General features: G+C 42.8%; 1 protein-coding gene across 1 annotated transcript in view; it reads right to left on the bottom strand.

The window, feature by feature from the left end:
- The window catches only part of DCTN5 (dynactin subunit 5), a 271,945-nt gene that overhangs the window by 86,762 nt on the left and 170,304 nt on the right, over positions 1 to 14,879 (bottom strand). The gene's annotated exons all lie outside the window — the stretch shown is intronic.

Genomic DNA, 14,879 nt, shown 5'->3' with positions numbered 1-14,879 from the left:
TTTGTGGGGAAAAGCAAGGGACAAAATAACCATTTGACTGTTCTGTCTGGGGCAGGGCGAAACCAAAATCAAGTGTTTTGTAATTTGGCCCATGTATGCACACCTTAGGGCAGTGATGCTGCTACCAATCTTGAGGGCACGATGCCTTAGTTAGTGTTTTGCGGCACTTCTATACCTCAAACAAATCAAAAACCCAGCTGTGGCAAGGGCACTTGAATACTATATCAATGACATTATATTAAAACAGTTTTTCGGGTCAGAGCAAAAGAGTGAGTTAAATCTGTTCCCTTTTTTGCACTGCTAAATGTTTTAATATGTCAGATGAAATGTCCCACATTTTTAAACTTACTTCACCTTTTATCTTATTATCCAATTGAGAATGTTTTTTTTAATGCATCTTACTATTTCACTGACTTATGGCATTTATTACTGCATTAAAGTATATACATATATACATAGATACAAGATGCAGTCTCCATAAAGGGTTTGAAGGGCGTACCGAGTGGCACCAAAAACTAACCCGAGGGTTAGAATGATCAGAGAACACTACAACTAAGACACCAGAACAAAGTGGAAGCCCTGACATGAAAAACTGGTGTTGCTCGGTGGAAAGGGGGAACAGAACTGCAGCCTGCAATTACCAGTAGCAGTTTCTGTCAGGAATGTAGCTATTAATATATTAAATTTAATCGATTTATTAAAATTTGTTTCAGTTGTACATTACAACTTTTTCAAATAATTACACATTATACACAAACAATCATGGCATTAATTGCTAGAAATTATCCCTTTAGAAAACAAACAAGCAGCATGTACTTAAGAAAAATATCATAAATAACTTACTACAACTAGATAGAATCACAATCAAAAGATTTTTCCTAACAGCACTCGTCTTGGCGAAGACGCAATTAGAATACAAGACTTTGATCTGAATGCCAACCTTTAGTCATGAGTCATTCCTTAGAAAATTCACAAATTGAGAACCAACATGAGCCTACACAGGATCAAAGTGTACAAAAAAAAGACCAAAAAAAAAGTTTTGCAGCATCAACAGAAAAAAAACAACCAACTTGGACTAAGTGAGCAGGATGTAAAATCTATTAAAACCAGTAGACAGACAAGGAATAAAACACAATGGGGGTCATTACGACCCAGGCGGTAATTATGGCAACTTTACCACCATGGTATAAACTACGTTTACACCATGGTGGATGGCGGATTTACCGCCCCATTCCAAGGTGAGTGGGGCGGTAAATCCCCATTTCCCATTTTCCCTTCCCCATTCCCATTTTTGCCCCATAGGGCATAATGGGAGTGGAGAAGGTGCTAATTACGCCACCGTAAATTACGGTGGCGTAATTAGCATCATGGCGGGTTAGCTAAAAGCAGCCATTAAAATCGGAATCAGGCATTAAGGGTTAACGACGGCGTTAACCCTTAACGCCTGAGTTGTAATGAGGCCCAATGACCATTTACATATTAAAACAATAATGCTTAGCATTCTTAAAAATCAGATACAATTTCCTACTAAAATATCAGGGTTTGTGTTAAAACAAGAAGATATCAATATTTAGGACAAGCTTTGCCATCAATTTTTAAGGCGAGCATCTATTTCATCACAGCAATGTTCAGAGAAACAGATTGAGCATTGAATTCTTTTTCCCATAGGCTGTCTTCAGTCAATCTGTGTTGGCTAAAATATTTAAAAACAACTCCTTCCTACGTTGACAGACTCAGGCGTGAGACCATTAAATGGTTCAAAGATTCTTTATGATTAGGGTCCATGCAGAAGAGACAAGTGGTATCTAGATTCCTATTTTTTGAGCGAATCGCATTCTGAACTCTAGTGGGCCAAATGTTTAATCGCAGCCTTATGATTACTGTAGCGTATCTGTTGTCAGGGAATCTTTCCAAATAGCGAGGTAGGGGGTTTTGAGATTTCGGCGCAAAATCACCAAAGTTAAAACTGGAGTACTGAGAACATTTGTCCCGAGTCATGATCCAGTCCCAAGCCCAGAGTTTGGATTTTGCTTTATCCGGATTAAGAGTCAAGAGTATCGACTGAGACATCTGCATTGGATAGATATTGGATACAGTATTGCTCCCAGTCATGCAGTGGGCTGGCTGAGCGGCCCTTACGGGCTGATTTTAACACTGGCAACAAGGTTGTGGCATTAATAGAAGCACTTAAACATTTCCTATATAATGTTAGTGCTTGTCATGCAACCATTGTGGCCAGTGATACTAGGCCTAATTCATATCATACAATAGCAATTGGTGTGCACTTTGGTAAGGACTGTAACTTCTTCCAATATACTCCCTCTATGTACTCCCATTGTGGATGGTGCGTAGGGTATTTGCATTGTGCACCTTATATGATTACTGGGGCTACTTTTTGTTTGTAGGAGATAGTAATAGGCAAGTGAGAGAATTTCCCATATTTTTTATTAATCACTCTTCCTTGCGCAGTGAAAGTCTGCATGTTAATCATAACTTCCTTGAGGTATGGGAGATCTATGACACTGTTGCTAATGTTTAGCACAAATATTTGTACTCGTTAACCATAAAGATGGGTCTTGCCAACTCCCCAGGTGAGTTTACTCAATAAGTTTCCTTTTAGTCAGCCACAAAATAAGAGTGTTGAAGTTTTGAGTAGTAATGGGTAGACCCTTGGTGCATGCATAGGCTTCTACTGCTGTCAATTTCCTCTGGATGCGATGGGGGTCTGAACTATTAAAACCAAATCATCTGCATAAAACAATCAAGATATTTGCCAAGTTTAGGGGGGAAAGAATGGATCCAATTTAAAACAAGATGAAGATCATTAATAAAAAAATTTAAAAGTATGGACGCTAAAATGCAGCCTTGTTTGAGACCAGAAGTGGTTGAGATTGCTGCTGTTGATAGACCATTGGTTGTCAATTTCACCTTAATCAAGGTAGCTGTATAAAACTGGTGAATAAAATGTAATATGTAATGAGGACTTCCTGCCTGCTTCAACTTTACCCAGAGCAGCTTGCGAGAAACAGAGTCGAAAGCCTGCTTAAAATCAATAAAAGCCAAATATAACGGTTGGGCTGATTTAAAAGCCTATTCTTTAAGTGTGGATAAAATCAGTAGGTTTAAGGGTGTCGCTATGCCATTCACAAAACCCGACTGGTGTCAGTTGGTCAGATCAGCTTGTTGCAACCATTTTTGAAAATCTTTCAGAAAGAGCCTCGCAAAGATCTTGCCGGGTATATCAAGGAGTGCTATGGGACGATAATTGCTCGGAATGGCACACTTCCCTTTTTTTTAAATTGGAATGATTATGAATTCTTTCCATGTTCGCGGAATCAGTCCAGTCGGGCATATGTTGCTAAAGATAATTTCTAGAGGGTTCATCAGGATATTTTTTCAAAATTATGTTTCGTTAGACCATCGGGACCTGGTGCTCGCGAGCTGCTGAGGTTTTTAATAAGCAACACAATGTCTAAATGATCGAATGATTAATCTGGCTTCGGAATTACTAAAGGAGCATTCGAGGATGGATATTTTGCAAACAAAGATGTAAAGTGCATGACCCAAACCTCTTCACTCACTGTATTTAATAATAAAGAATCTGATGCTGAGGCTGGATGTTCTTTTACAAGGGTGCATATCTGTTTAGTTGACTTAGTCGTTAGGGACCTTAACATACATTTATTGTTAAATTGACTCTGCTTAATAATTTGTCAAACTGCATTTTTGTAACAAGAACGTAATTTAACTAATGCATCTGTAGCCTTACTCCTACAGCATTTTCTTTGCTCTTGTCGATGGTCTATTTTAAGAGCATGAATATCCGCATTCAGTGGATATCAATGAGTAAAGTTTGGCTTATTAGAGAATGAAGTGCTTTGACTAATTAACATCAAAGCCTATGTACATTAAAGTCTAGTTGTGGCTGGATGGCCGTGGGCCTGTCGTAAGAACGTGAGTAAGATGTTTCAATTTCGGGAGGGACCATGATATTCAATTTCTGCTCGTATTCAGTGCCAGGGTGCCCTCAAAAACAGATCCTGCTCTATTAATATGGGGGACCATATTATACAGTTAAAATGTTGCGATCCCTAGTAGTCACCGGGATGACTATAAAAGTTTGAATCCTCGTAACACGATCTGCAGAAATGTAGGCATAGTCCAGGTTAGCTTTAGACATACCTCTAGAACAGGTTGGGGCCGGCGGGATGTCTCCTGTAATGGTCCCATTAAAAACTGAAATTACGACTGTCCATAAGGGCTACTCACTTAGCAGCTTGCTCCAATAAACATTTGGATTCAGTGGGAAGGCATCTAAGGTTGAGATCAGCCACTATAAGGGTGACAGTAACACTAGCTTCATGAAGAATCTTATGTAAAACTGATTCCAAGTGTTGGAAGAATTTCTGTTCCTCTATTGCTAGAGGATTCCAGTAAATGTTAACCAGAGCGGCACAAGAGAATGAGGGATGAGCAGTATTAGGAGTGTATAGCCTGGACAGCTCTATTCCTGGGTACGGGAAAGCCCATGGTTTGAGAGATATTCCCGAATTGATTTTTACTGCAGTTAATAAACCTGCCACGGGGCAGCCCTTCTTGCGTTTAATTGCTGCTATCCATGAGATCTGGTAATCAAGCCACATTGGCTGAGTCGTCATCCATGTCTCCTGGAGGGCTAGTATGTCATACAAAGTTAAGGTGTTATTATTGGACTGGAGAATATGAGAGAACCCTCTAGTATTCCAGATAGCCATAGATAAAGAGGTATGAAGAGTTTGGAGTTATTGATGAATAAAAGGATTCTCATTGCCAATGGCTCTAGTCAGCCAAGACCACTTGGAATGCGATGACTGGGGAGATCTAGCTTGATTGTGAACTTTGCGCCTAGATTGGTCTGAATTAGTATCATATTGAATCTTCAAAGGTTGAAATGGTAAATGTCGATTGGGATCTTGGAGATCTTGATCCGACTTTGTTGGATAAGGGTTGCGAGATTTATGAGACTAGTGACAAGTAGTGCTGAGGTCATTATTCTGCATAGTAGCATGTGAATCATGTATGTATTTGCTCAAGACAAATCTTGATTCAAGAAGTGCATTTCTAGAATGCCATAGTAGATCAGCCACTATATGAGACGGAATTACCAATTTGAACATATCGTACTTGGGGATGTTGATATACTTTATGCCCTCGATGTCTGTAGAGCAAATATATTGCAGGTTTTCTATTGCTTGGAAAGCGGTCAATATGGTACTTCGGCTCAGATAGGGGTCTCTTCTGTGACAATCTACCATAGCTACAGTAAATAGCTGTGGGCCATTGCTCAGACTAGATGGCAGCTTTTTCCTAGGTGGCACAGGAGATTCCTCTTCTGCTAGTGCACGTTTGTGTGCCGAAGGGTTGGAACTTCGTAAGTCGTTCGCTGGTTGTCTAGTTGAACGGACCCCTGGATACTGGATTAGAACCCTCCTTTGTTCGAGCGTGCGGAAGTGCAGGAATTGTCATTCAGATCATTGGTAGTTACTGCTCTGTTATTAGATTTGAGATTAGTAGGATAGTGGCTGCTTTCTAAGATGGGATCAAGATGTGGCAATGATGTGACAGTATGTGGAATAGTTCAGTAAATCATCTTGAAGATGGGGACTGTTATCAATAATTATACTCTTCTCTTCATTATCTTGACTATTATATGAGGTTGATTGTGAGTTTAGTAATATAGAGGGTAGGATCATTCGGAATAGGGGGGGGTGGGATTATGTCTGAGGATAACCCTGGCAAGGGAGGAACTGGGTTCCTATCTAGTTTAGCCTATTCAAGGTCTGTAGTTTCTGATGCGAGACCTCTCGAAGGAGTTGTTAATCCATTAAGACGTTTTATTTTTGTTTTAGATTGAACTGATTTTTTTGATTTCGATTGGTTCTTAGTTTTTTGGGGATGCTTTACTTGCGTGATCAAGTTACATTTTTTGGATTTCTATTTACGAGGAGCAACTTGAAAAAGATCAAAAATCTGGGGAGGCTCAATTTCCTCGAGATTTTCCAATTCTATAACTATTTGGGGCTGTTCATTTGTAAGAGGAGAATCCTGTGTCAGAATAACAATTATTTCCATGGAACCTGCTGCAGGTGCTAAATTAGTGTTTCGGAAATTGTGTCTCGTACGATGACACACTGTTTTGAGGGACTAGGTCATTAGTTGGATTTGGACAACAAAGTGGAGCAGAGTTGCCCAAATTAGACATTATTTCAATCGCTACCTAGTCAAGTTTAGCGGTCAATAGTGCCAAGATTCCATTACATTGATCCACTTTAGAGTCCAGGTTCTCATGAAGCTTGCCATGGCTATAAATGCTTTTATTCATTGCAGCAAACAAGGATTCATGCACTAAGTAAGGTGGATGGGGAAAGCCAAAGGATGGCCTCAGGGTGGGTTTTGCAAAACTAGCTGCTGAAGACACTGAAGAGAAGGAAGAGTCTGCCACCTTTTGTGTTGCTGTCTATCAGTATAATATGGGGGAGGCCGAAAGATTCAATTGAGACTGATACTATAAGCTCACCTTGTGTTTAAGATACAATATTAACATTCCGTACTGGAGAGGATCTTGAATCAGTCTCCAGTGCTTTCAGAACTAGGACATTAGTCGATGGCACAGCATTAGACAGATCTATTGAGGTATTCTGAGGAAGTGATGCCAAGCCAACCACTTGCAAATTTAATAAGGGTATGGCTGACAAGTCTATATTATGAACAATAGGGATACAGGTATTTAATCTGTCATCTGATAGTGGGGCTATCGGGGCGGCAAACAATTTTGATTCTGTATCAGTTGGTAATGGCAAAACACAGGCAAGCAGAACAGAATCAGACCTGAATTGTGGAATCGGCATATTTACATTTAGAGCTTTGTTTAACATAATTGGTGGAGTGGCGGCCCTCGGTCGACTGATAACCTAGGCAGTGGTGGTTGCGAATCCTTATGGGCTACCAAAGTCATCCTGCTCTTAGTCATGTGGTAGAAGAGTCCGATGTTGGGCCTGGATGATTTCGGGTGCTTTGAATGAGTACGCAAGCTCACTGCAGGTGGAGTTAACTTAACTCCAGCAGAGGACATCGCAAGGTTCTGCCGCAAGAGCGAAGCTGCCAATGACATGGGCATATTTGATCTGAGGCTCTAAGCAGCCATAAATTAGTAACAGCGCTCCAATAGCTAGCGTAATAGTGGAAGGAGCGGGGAGGTAATAGACAAAGAGGTGAGCTAAATCAGCTGATAAGGAGTAGGCATGCTGCAATACTGGAAAAGTATAAAGGCACACTCCAGGTGCACACGTGTGCGCGCAGTGCAATTTTAAGCATGCCTTTTAGAGTGGGAGGGGCTTGTACACACAAAAGAAACAACGCTGAAGGCGCGTATATTGATGAATCAAAGCAGAGGTTCCAAAGTGTTCCACAGTATAACAATACACTCCCGGTGCACTCGTCATGTGGATATTACTGTGGAGTCTGATTTTATTTCATTTACACACAGGCATGCCGATTATTTTTGTGCTAAGGGACACATATTTGTCTGTCTATTGGTAGATTGAATTACTAAAGCAGGGATTGTTTTAAAATTATATTTAATATTTGTTCGCGTCAACATTGATTTTGAAGAACAATAACTGATATAGAACAACCGTTACTTGGGAGTAGACAATGCATTTAAATAACTATGCTTTTAAATATATTTCTACCAAGCATTTATTTATATAAATGAATGAGGTTATTAGGAAAGCACATATAAAGAGTTACAAAGGTTAAAAAAATAGAAAGCTTTTATCTTGTGTATTTTCTTTAAAGTGAACAGCATATATGCATACCTTTCACTAGCAATATAAATTGTTAGGGTAGCAAAGTATTGTGGTATCAAACTGTGCAACAGAAAGATTATCCAAGACATGTGAAATGCACTTAATAACCTGACTTTACACAGTTAAAACAATACTTTTTGTAAATGTTCTTGTATTGTGATGGTTTAATCTGCACCCCCGCCCCCCATGGTAACTTAACGCGTATGTGCTAAACCAGGAATTGTTTTGACTACACACACTGCTTCTGCAACCCTTCATCTATTGCGACAAATCAAAGGTATTCATCCCTTCTCCCCAGGGGGAACCCACTCCCTTTGAGGCTAGGGATGTGAGCCCACTCTGCAAGACTCTGCCTAGGGGTCTGGGCAAGTGGGACCTCACTGGGAGTGACTCTCCCTTAGGGGACAAGGACTCTCACTCCCACAGGAACTCGCTAGACAACCCACCCTATCTGCAATATGGGACTGCATTCCATAAAGAATATCTCTGTAAGAAGGTGTCTGTATATAACTGGGACAGGTGGATCACAAGAGGCGAGATATGATATGACAGGTTATTCATAACGCGCTTAATACCCAGAGGTTTCTAAGCGAGGACCCGGGGATCGAACCTGTGTTGCTCTGTGTCCTCTTGCTTCCAAGGCGAGCACGTTGCCCCAGATCTATCCTCCCAAGAATGGTGCACAGGGGAAGTCCCCTGACGTTATCACGCCTTGGAGAGGCAGACCAAGAGCAAGTTGCGTAACCTGTGACAGTTTGAAAAGCGAAAAACGCCAGCTCAAGACACTGGAGTCCCGGCGAAGAAGACAACGGGGAAGCCATTGTGAGGACAGGGAGAGAAAACCTGGCTGACGTGGTGACGTGACCACGACCATCCCGTGGTGGGCCATACACTTTAACAAAACAGAGACCATTGCAGCCGAGAGCGTAAACAGCTCCCACCCACCAGTGTCCCTCGACCACAGCAGACGACAGACGCGAGGAAAGGAACATTGGAGAAACCCAAGACCGAGAAGCAAGAATGCAAAGCAGGTTACCCGAGTAAGTGCCGAGCCCTGCGATGTCACCGTGGACAAACAAAAGGCACAGAGGTAAACGGGAGAGGCCACTGGGGCAATATAGTGTAAAGAGAAAAACGTATTAAAGGCCTGAGGGTGACATTCGAACAGTAAACCTGAAGAAGACGATATGTGAGGAACAAAAAAGTGCTTGACAAACAAGGCTTAGTGGAAAACAGAGAAAAGGTGGAAACGAATGCCATGGGAAGAAGGGAAACGACCACAGGAGTTCAGTGTTGAAGAGTGGGAAAAACACTCCATATACAAGTGTAGTAAGAATTGGGGTTTGTAACTGCCAAGTGAATTAAATAAGAGAAAGAAACCAGTAGAGAAAACCCAGGTGTGTGGGATTCCAAACACAGATAACATCTTACAAAACCTAAGAAAGGTTGGATCTCAAGAAAGTGAGAAACATGAAAGCCAAGTAAAGACTGAGACAGTTATCTTCATGAGAATCGTTATAAGCATAACACTAAAGATTTGGGATGAGCTAAAAGAGCTCATGAAGTTAACTCCAAGAGAGTATCAGGGAGGATTAGCATAAGCAACATATATTTCTAAAACAGAGACATTTTGTTTATTGACAATATAAGGTGCCAAGATAAAAACCCTGAGAGAAAGCTGCAGCCAAGAAGGCATGAAGGGAACCGACCAGCAGATGAGACATTCTTTTGGCCGACTTTAGTTGTTTTGTATTTAGTGGCAGGGTCAGGTACAGTTCGGTTTAGGACATTTAATTTAGACTGCCTGACAACAGACAAGCACCTTTAGTTACTTTAGTAAGGCAGGGAAAACCCTCTAGCAGTAGGGAGAGATGGGCCTTTTCTTTTAGAATTTCATTAAAAGAAAGTCAACATGTCCAGAGTGTGTCTGACCCTTTGTTCGGACCCGTCACACTATCCCAGAAGCCTTACTCATACCTTTCTTCCAGTATCTCCCCTCTCCCTTTCCCTTTCCAATATGTACTATGAAACAACTGTGTTCTATTTTGGCCCTCTACAAAACATCAATAAAATAATTTTGAGACCCTAGCAGGAGCCAGACACAAAATGGAAAAAACAAGAGGCTGTTCAGGGCTTAAGCTTCGGTAAAGGGGGGTAATCCTGGGCTGGTGGCTGAAAAATAACACAACCAGGTCTCTACAAAAGTGGCCTGCGGGAAATTTTCATGGAGCAATTGATAGAACACTAGTATTGAAAATTCAAGACGCGATTTGAGCACTATATGCATGGCACTGTATGAAATTAGGTAAACTTTAATGGATTAATGGTCCTGTAGATATGCCCTCACACCACTCTGTTATCCATCATGAAACTTCAAGTACAGCTATTCCCTTACAGTTTTAATTGAAATTCAGAGACTGTAGGGGCATTACCCAACCTGTGATGTGCAGAATCAAGGAGTTGAAACTTGTCCCCTGTTGATTGGGCATCACATTGCAATAGGTTATTTGTCTGTCATGTCCCAGACAGCTGCGATGGCCCTACTAAAACTTAGCACCCGGTAAAGGGCGCTCAACCAATCAGGTAGCTGGAAACTTGGGCAAGAACTGTCAGGGTCCCACCTGCATTCCACCAGCCATCCAAGCCCCTTCCCTGTGTGCCACCACCTCCCCCCGCCCCACATTGGCCAATGGCCCCTTCCAGTACACTCCTCTGGCCCCCACACTCTCCTCCAAGGCCCCCATAACATTCCACACCCACCCTGTCTCCCCCTTCCCACACATACCCTGCCTCCACCTTCTCACCCACTCACCTGCTGGCATGGAGCGATTACCACACTGAGTCTCCATCTGACCGCGGCCCACCACCGAAATAGAAAATAGACTTTTAGAGGGGATCGATGCCATCAGCATAGATGTGAACTTGTTAAAACAAGATGAGAGGTCGCTTGCTGAGCGCCCCGGAACACTTGAGAAGGCAAAATACAAGCGATCTAAAAGGACACCCCTGAAGAAGTCAGGGTCCTACAACAACATGTGTGTAATCTGGAAGACCGAGCTGAGAATGCAGAAGGCAGAGCAAGACGTAATAATGTAAGAATAATTGGGCTCCCAGAAGGAGAGGAAGGAGCAAACCCAACGGACTACAAAGAGACCCTGCTGCAGCAAGAAATAGGCCCAGGTGCCCTCACTCAAGGCTTCACGGTCGAACAAGCACATAGATCACTAATGAGGAAGCCACTGCCTGGAGCCCGCCGAGGCCAATAATAGCCCGGATCCTGAATTACTGAGATAGGGAAAAGATCCTCCAACACTTCCGCAAAGGAGGGACAAATAAATGAGCGTCTGCCACGATAACTGCATATCCGGATTACACCCTACAAGTGCAGAGGCAAAGGATGAACTATATAGTGGATAAAAAGGAGATTACGAGTGGCTAACATGAGGTACATGTTGCTGTACCCCGCCAGGCTGAAAGTGATACACAGTGGTCAAGCCATTTTCTTTGATAACCCAGAAGACGCATACAAATGGATGGACATGCAGAATTTGCCAACCGGAGCAGAGGCTAGTCAGAGTAGCGACGAGTAGACACATGCAGAAGACCAAGACTACTGCATGGCAGCAACAGACTGTAAATGCAAGATACACGGCAGGAAGACCCCATAGATGGAAGCTTCAGGAACATAAGAATTGCCAAATGCAGGAGCCTGCGACGTGGTGCTTATGTAAGCGCGCATAACGCAGGTGTACCCTACTCCTAAAATCGGATTTGTGCGTTCAGATACTAGCAGTTACATATCCGCCTACTGCGCCCCAAGCGCCAAGACTAGACCCTGGAGTGGAGGCGAGAAGTGGGGATGCCTCAGCACAAGGTATTGAGCTGAGCAATTGTTGGGGCGTGGGGGGGCGGCAGGGGAGTTGTGGTAGTTAGTTAGGAGTTAGCCTATGGATCCACATTGTATATACTGATCTTGAACATTGGACTGCTGATACATTTTAGAGTTTTTAAGTGCGATGGGGGAACTTAGAATAGTATCCTGGAATGTCAGAGGCCTTAACAGTTATGCTAAATATAACAGGATCATGACTTACTTAAGGCGTCATAAAATGGACATTGAACTCCTGCAAGGGAATTGCCTCACAAAAGAGAAACAAACTGCAATTGCTAAAAAATGTAGAGTCAGAACGCTGGGCTCGCCATACTCTGCCTATGCAAGAGGTGTATAAATATGGGTGGCGCCATTGATACCTTTGAGGGTGCTGGAGACCTTGAGGGTAGGATGTTCATATTGCGAGGTCGGGTTGAACACAAACACATTTGTATAATAAACACATATGCACCAAACTAAGAGACTGCAGCTTACTTTCGCAAGTTATATCTCTTAATAAGCCCACACAGAGATGGAACATTGATATGGGGGGAAGATTTTAATTGTACGCTTACCCCTACATTGGACAGATTGGGTGATAAATGTACGCACCCTGCCCCCTCCGCCAAAGCCCTGTGCACATTGTTGCAAGCATTCAAGCTTTCAGACATATGGCGGACCCTACATCTGTAGGCCTGCAAATATATTCACATTATACTGCTCCCCAAACTTGTACACTAGACTAAACTATATTTTTACAGGTGAGGACACCTAGGGGCAGTTTGTGGGGGTGGAATATAAAGCACAAGTGTTGTTGAATCACGCCCGTTGGTGGTTACGCAGAGAGTTTCCCCCTCGGAGAGCGCGTATCCCGACATGGCTAATGGCGGTGTTGAGAAGTTTCGGTATTGGCCCTACATATATCAAATGGGTTAAGCTACTGTACAGCAGCCAGGTAGCGAGAGTTAAGACAGGCATCACAATATCAGAACAATGGGAGTTAAGCAAGGGCATCAGGCAGGGCTGTCCTTGGTCTCCTATGTTATTTATATTTGCCTTAGAGCTGTTAGCGGTATACTTACGGAAAGAATATCATGAGGCAGGCATCAGGATACGGGGCAGTGCAGTACACACCTGATCTCCCTGTATGCGGATGATATGCTTCTTTACCTACAACAAACAGAGACCAATTTACAGTACATATTGATGTGCTTGAGCGCTATGCGGACCTTTCTGGGATTGCAATGAATGCACAGAAGTTAAGCTTATTCCCCCTTGAAGGGAACCTTGCAGGAACAAAGGGAGTCCCCGAAGTGCACTACCAGTATTACTGATTAAATGGGAAATCGACAAATTTAGATACCTGGGAGTGGACATTTTCCATAATCCCAAGGTAGAACATGAGCAGAATACGTTGAAAGCGGTGACTAAAATGGAAAACTCCTTGAAATGTTGGAACTGAAGCTGCCACCTTCATTAATGGGAAGGAACGCTTTGTTGAAAATTGTAATGCTCCCAAGGCTACTTCATTTTTTTATGAACGTCCCATATAATATACCCAAAGCCTTCTTTAAGGCACTGAACACCATCTCTCAGAGTTTCCTATGGCATAACTCGAGATGTAGATTGTCGCTGGAGAAATTACAGAGACCATACGAACAAGGAGGGATAAAAGTGCCAGTTGTAGAGGGGCATTTTGTGGCGTGCCAACTATAGCTTGCCACTTATTGGCTATCTGATGAACAGACCCAAGACTCAGAGTTACTACAACCGGCATGCGCCCCATTGTTCCTGAAACAGATGGTATTGGCTACGATATCACAGGATCACAGGCCCCCCTGTTGCTGCAGCTAGGCGTGACAATGTGGCACAGGGCCTGCCGATTTCTGGGTAAAGCAACACCCTATTCGCCTCAGATTCCAATGGTGACACTAAAGTGATGATGCGCTGCTTCGGCTGAATGTTAGGAAATACTGGGAGCCTAGAGGAGTGGCGACTTTGGGAGATATACTGAAAGAGGGACGGTCGAAGACCTTCACCCGTGGTTGCTTCGGAATCACGAGTGCGGGAGGGGCAGCACATAACCTATGCCTCACTTCTCCATAGACTGAAATTGACATGGCCAGGTACGGAGGGAGTATTGGTAGAAGATGAAACGATAAAAACACTATGATATCTCTGAAGGGGGACATGCAATATCTACACTATATGAGCTACTGATTGCAAAACCGGATGGCAATTTAATACAGATTAGGCAAACTGGGGAAGCAGATTTGCAAGAGCAGCTCCCAGACACAGCTTGGAGTAGGGCCCTGGGGTATGATAAGAAAGTATCCAGAAATGCAAAAGTACAATTGATCCAATTATACGTCACTCACAGAGCATATTTAACCCAAAAGAAGATTGCCAAATGTGGTGAGGCAACTGAAAAAGCTTGTCCGAAATGTGGCCTGATCAATGCAGACCTGATACATAAATAAATTCTGGGCCTGCGTGGAAATATGCCTATTTTGGAAGGAGGCGGCCGAACTAACAAGGATTGGCCTATCGCCAGACTCGGTCTCTCGCAAAGCATGCCTGCTGGGTATATTTTCGAGACCAAAGCAGGCAAGACATGTTAGTAAATTGAGAGATCTAGCGTACATCTTGGCGAAGCATAGGATAGCAATGGGATGGAAAGCACGTAAAGGCCCAGTCATTGGCGTGTGGTTGAGGGACCTCCAGAAATGGTCACTCCCAGAAACCGCTGTGTGGCAAGAAGCATCCCATTGTGGCCAAGTGGAGCAGAATACGAATTTAATGGCCTGGAAACATGATACAGGAATTGACGCCCCCTGCACATGAGGACACTCGTAATCAGATACATACATCATAAATGGTGAAATAGGGATACGACATGAAGTTCAAGCTGTTTAATACATTGTAAGTGGAATAGGATGGGGGAGGGATAGTGAGGGGGTGGAGGTTTGAGCAGACGAACACGGCGATGTACCAATGGAGATTATTTACGTCTGTATGTTATTTTGTTGGAAAATAAATAAAAATTGTGAAAAATAAAAAAAAGTATACATTTCACAGTCTACCTTTCTGTCTGTGTGGATGACATTATGGAAAAATAACATTTCTGCATCACAAAATTCCGGTAAGAAAAAGGCACATCA

The sequence above is a fragment of the Ambystoma mexicanum genome, chromosome 2q (assembly GCF_040938575.1).
Source record: "Ambystoma mexicanum isolate Mex_15411 chromosome 2q, UKY_AmexF1_1, whole genome shotgun sequence".
Lineage (NCBI taxonomy): Eukaryota > Metazoa > Chordata > Amphibia > Caudata > Ambystomatidae > Ambystoma > Ambystoma mexicanum.
The sequence above is the reverse complement of the archived record's forward strand: the minus strand, read 5'-3'. Positions and strand labels throughout refer to the sequence as shown.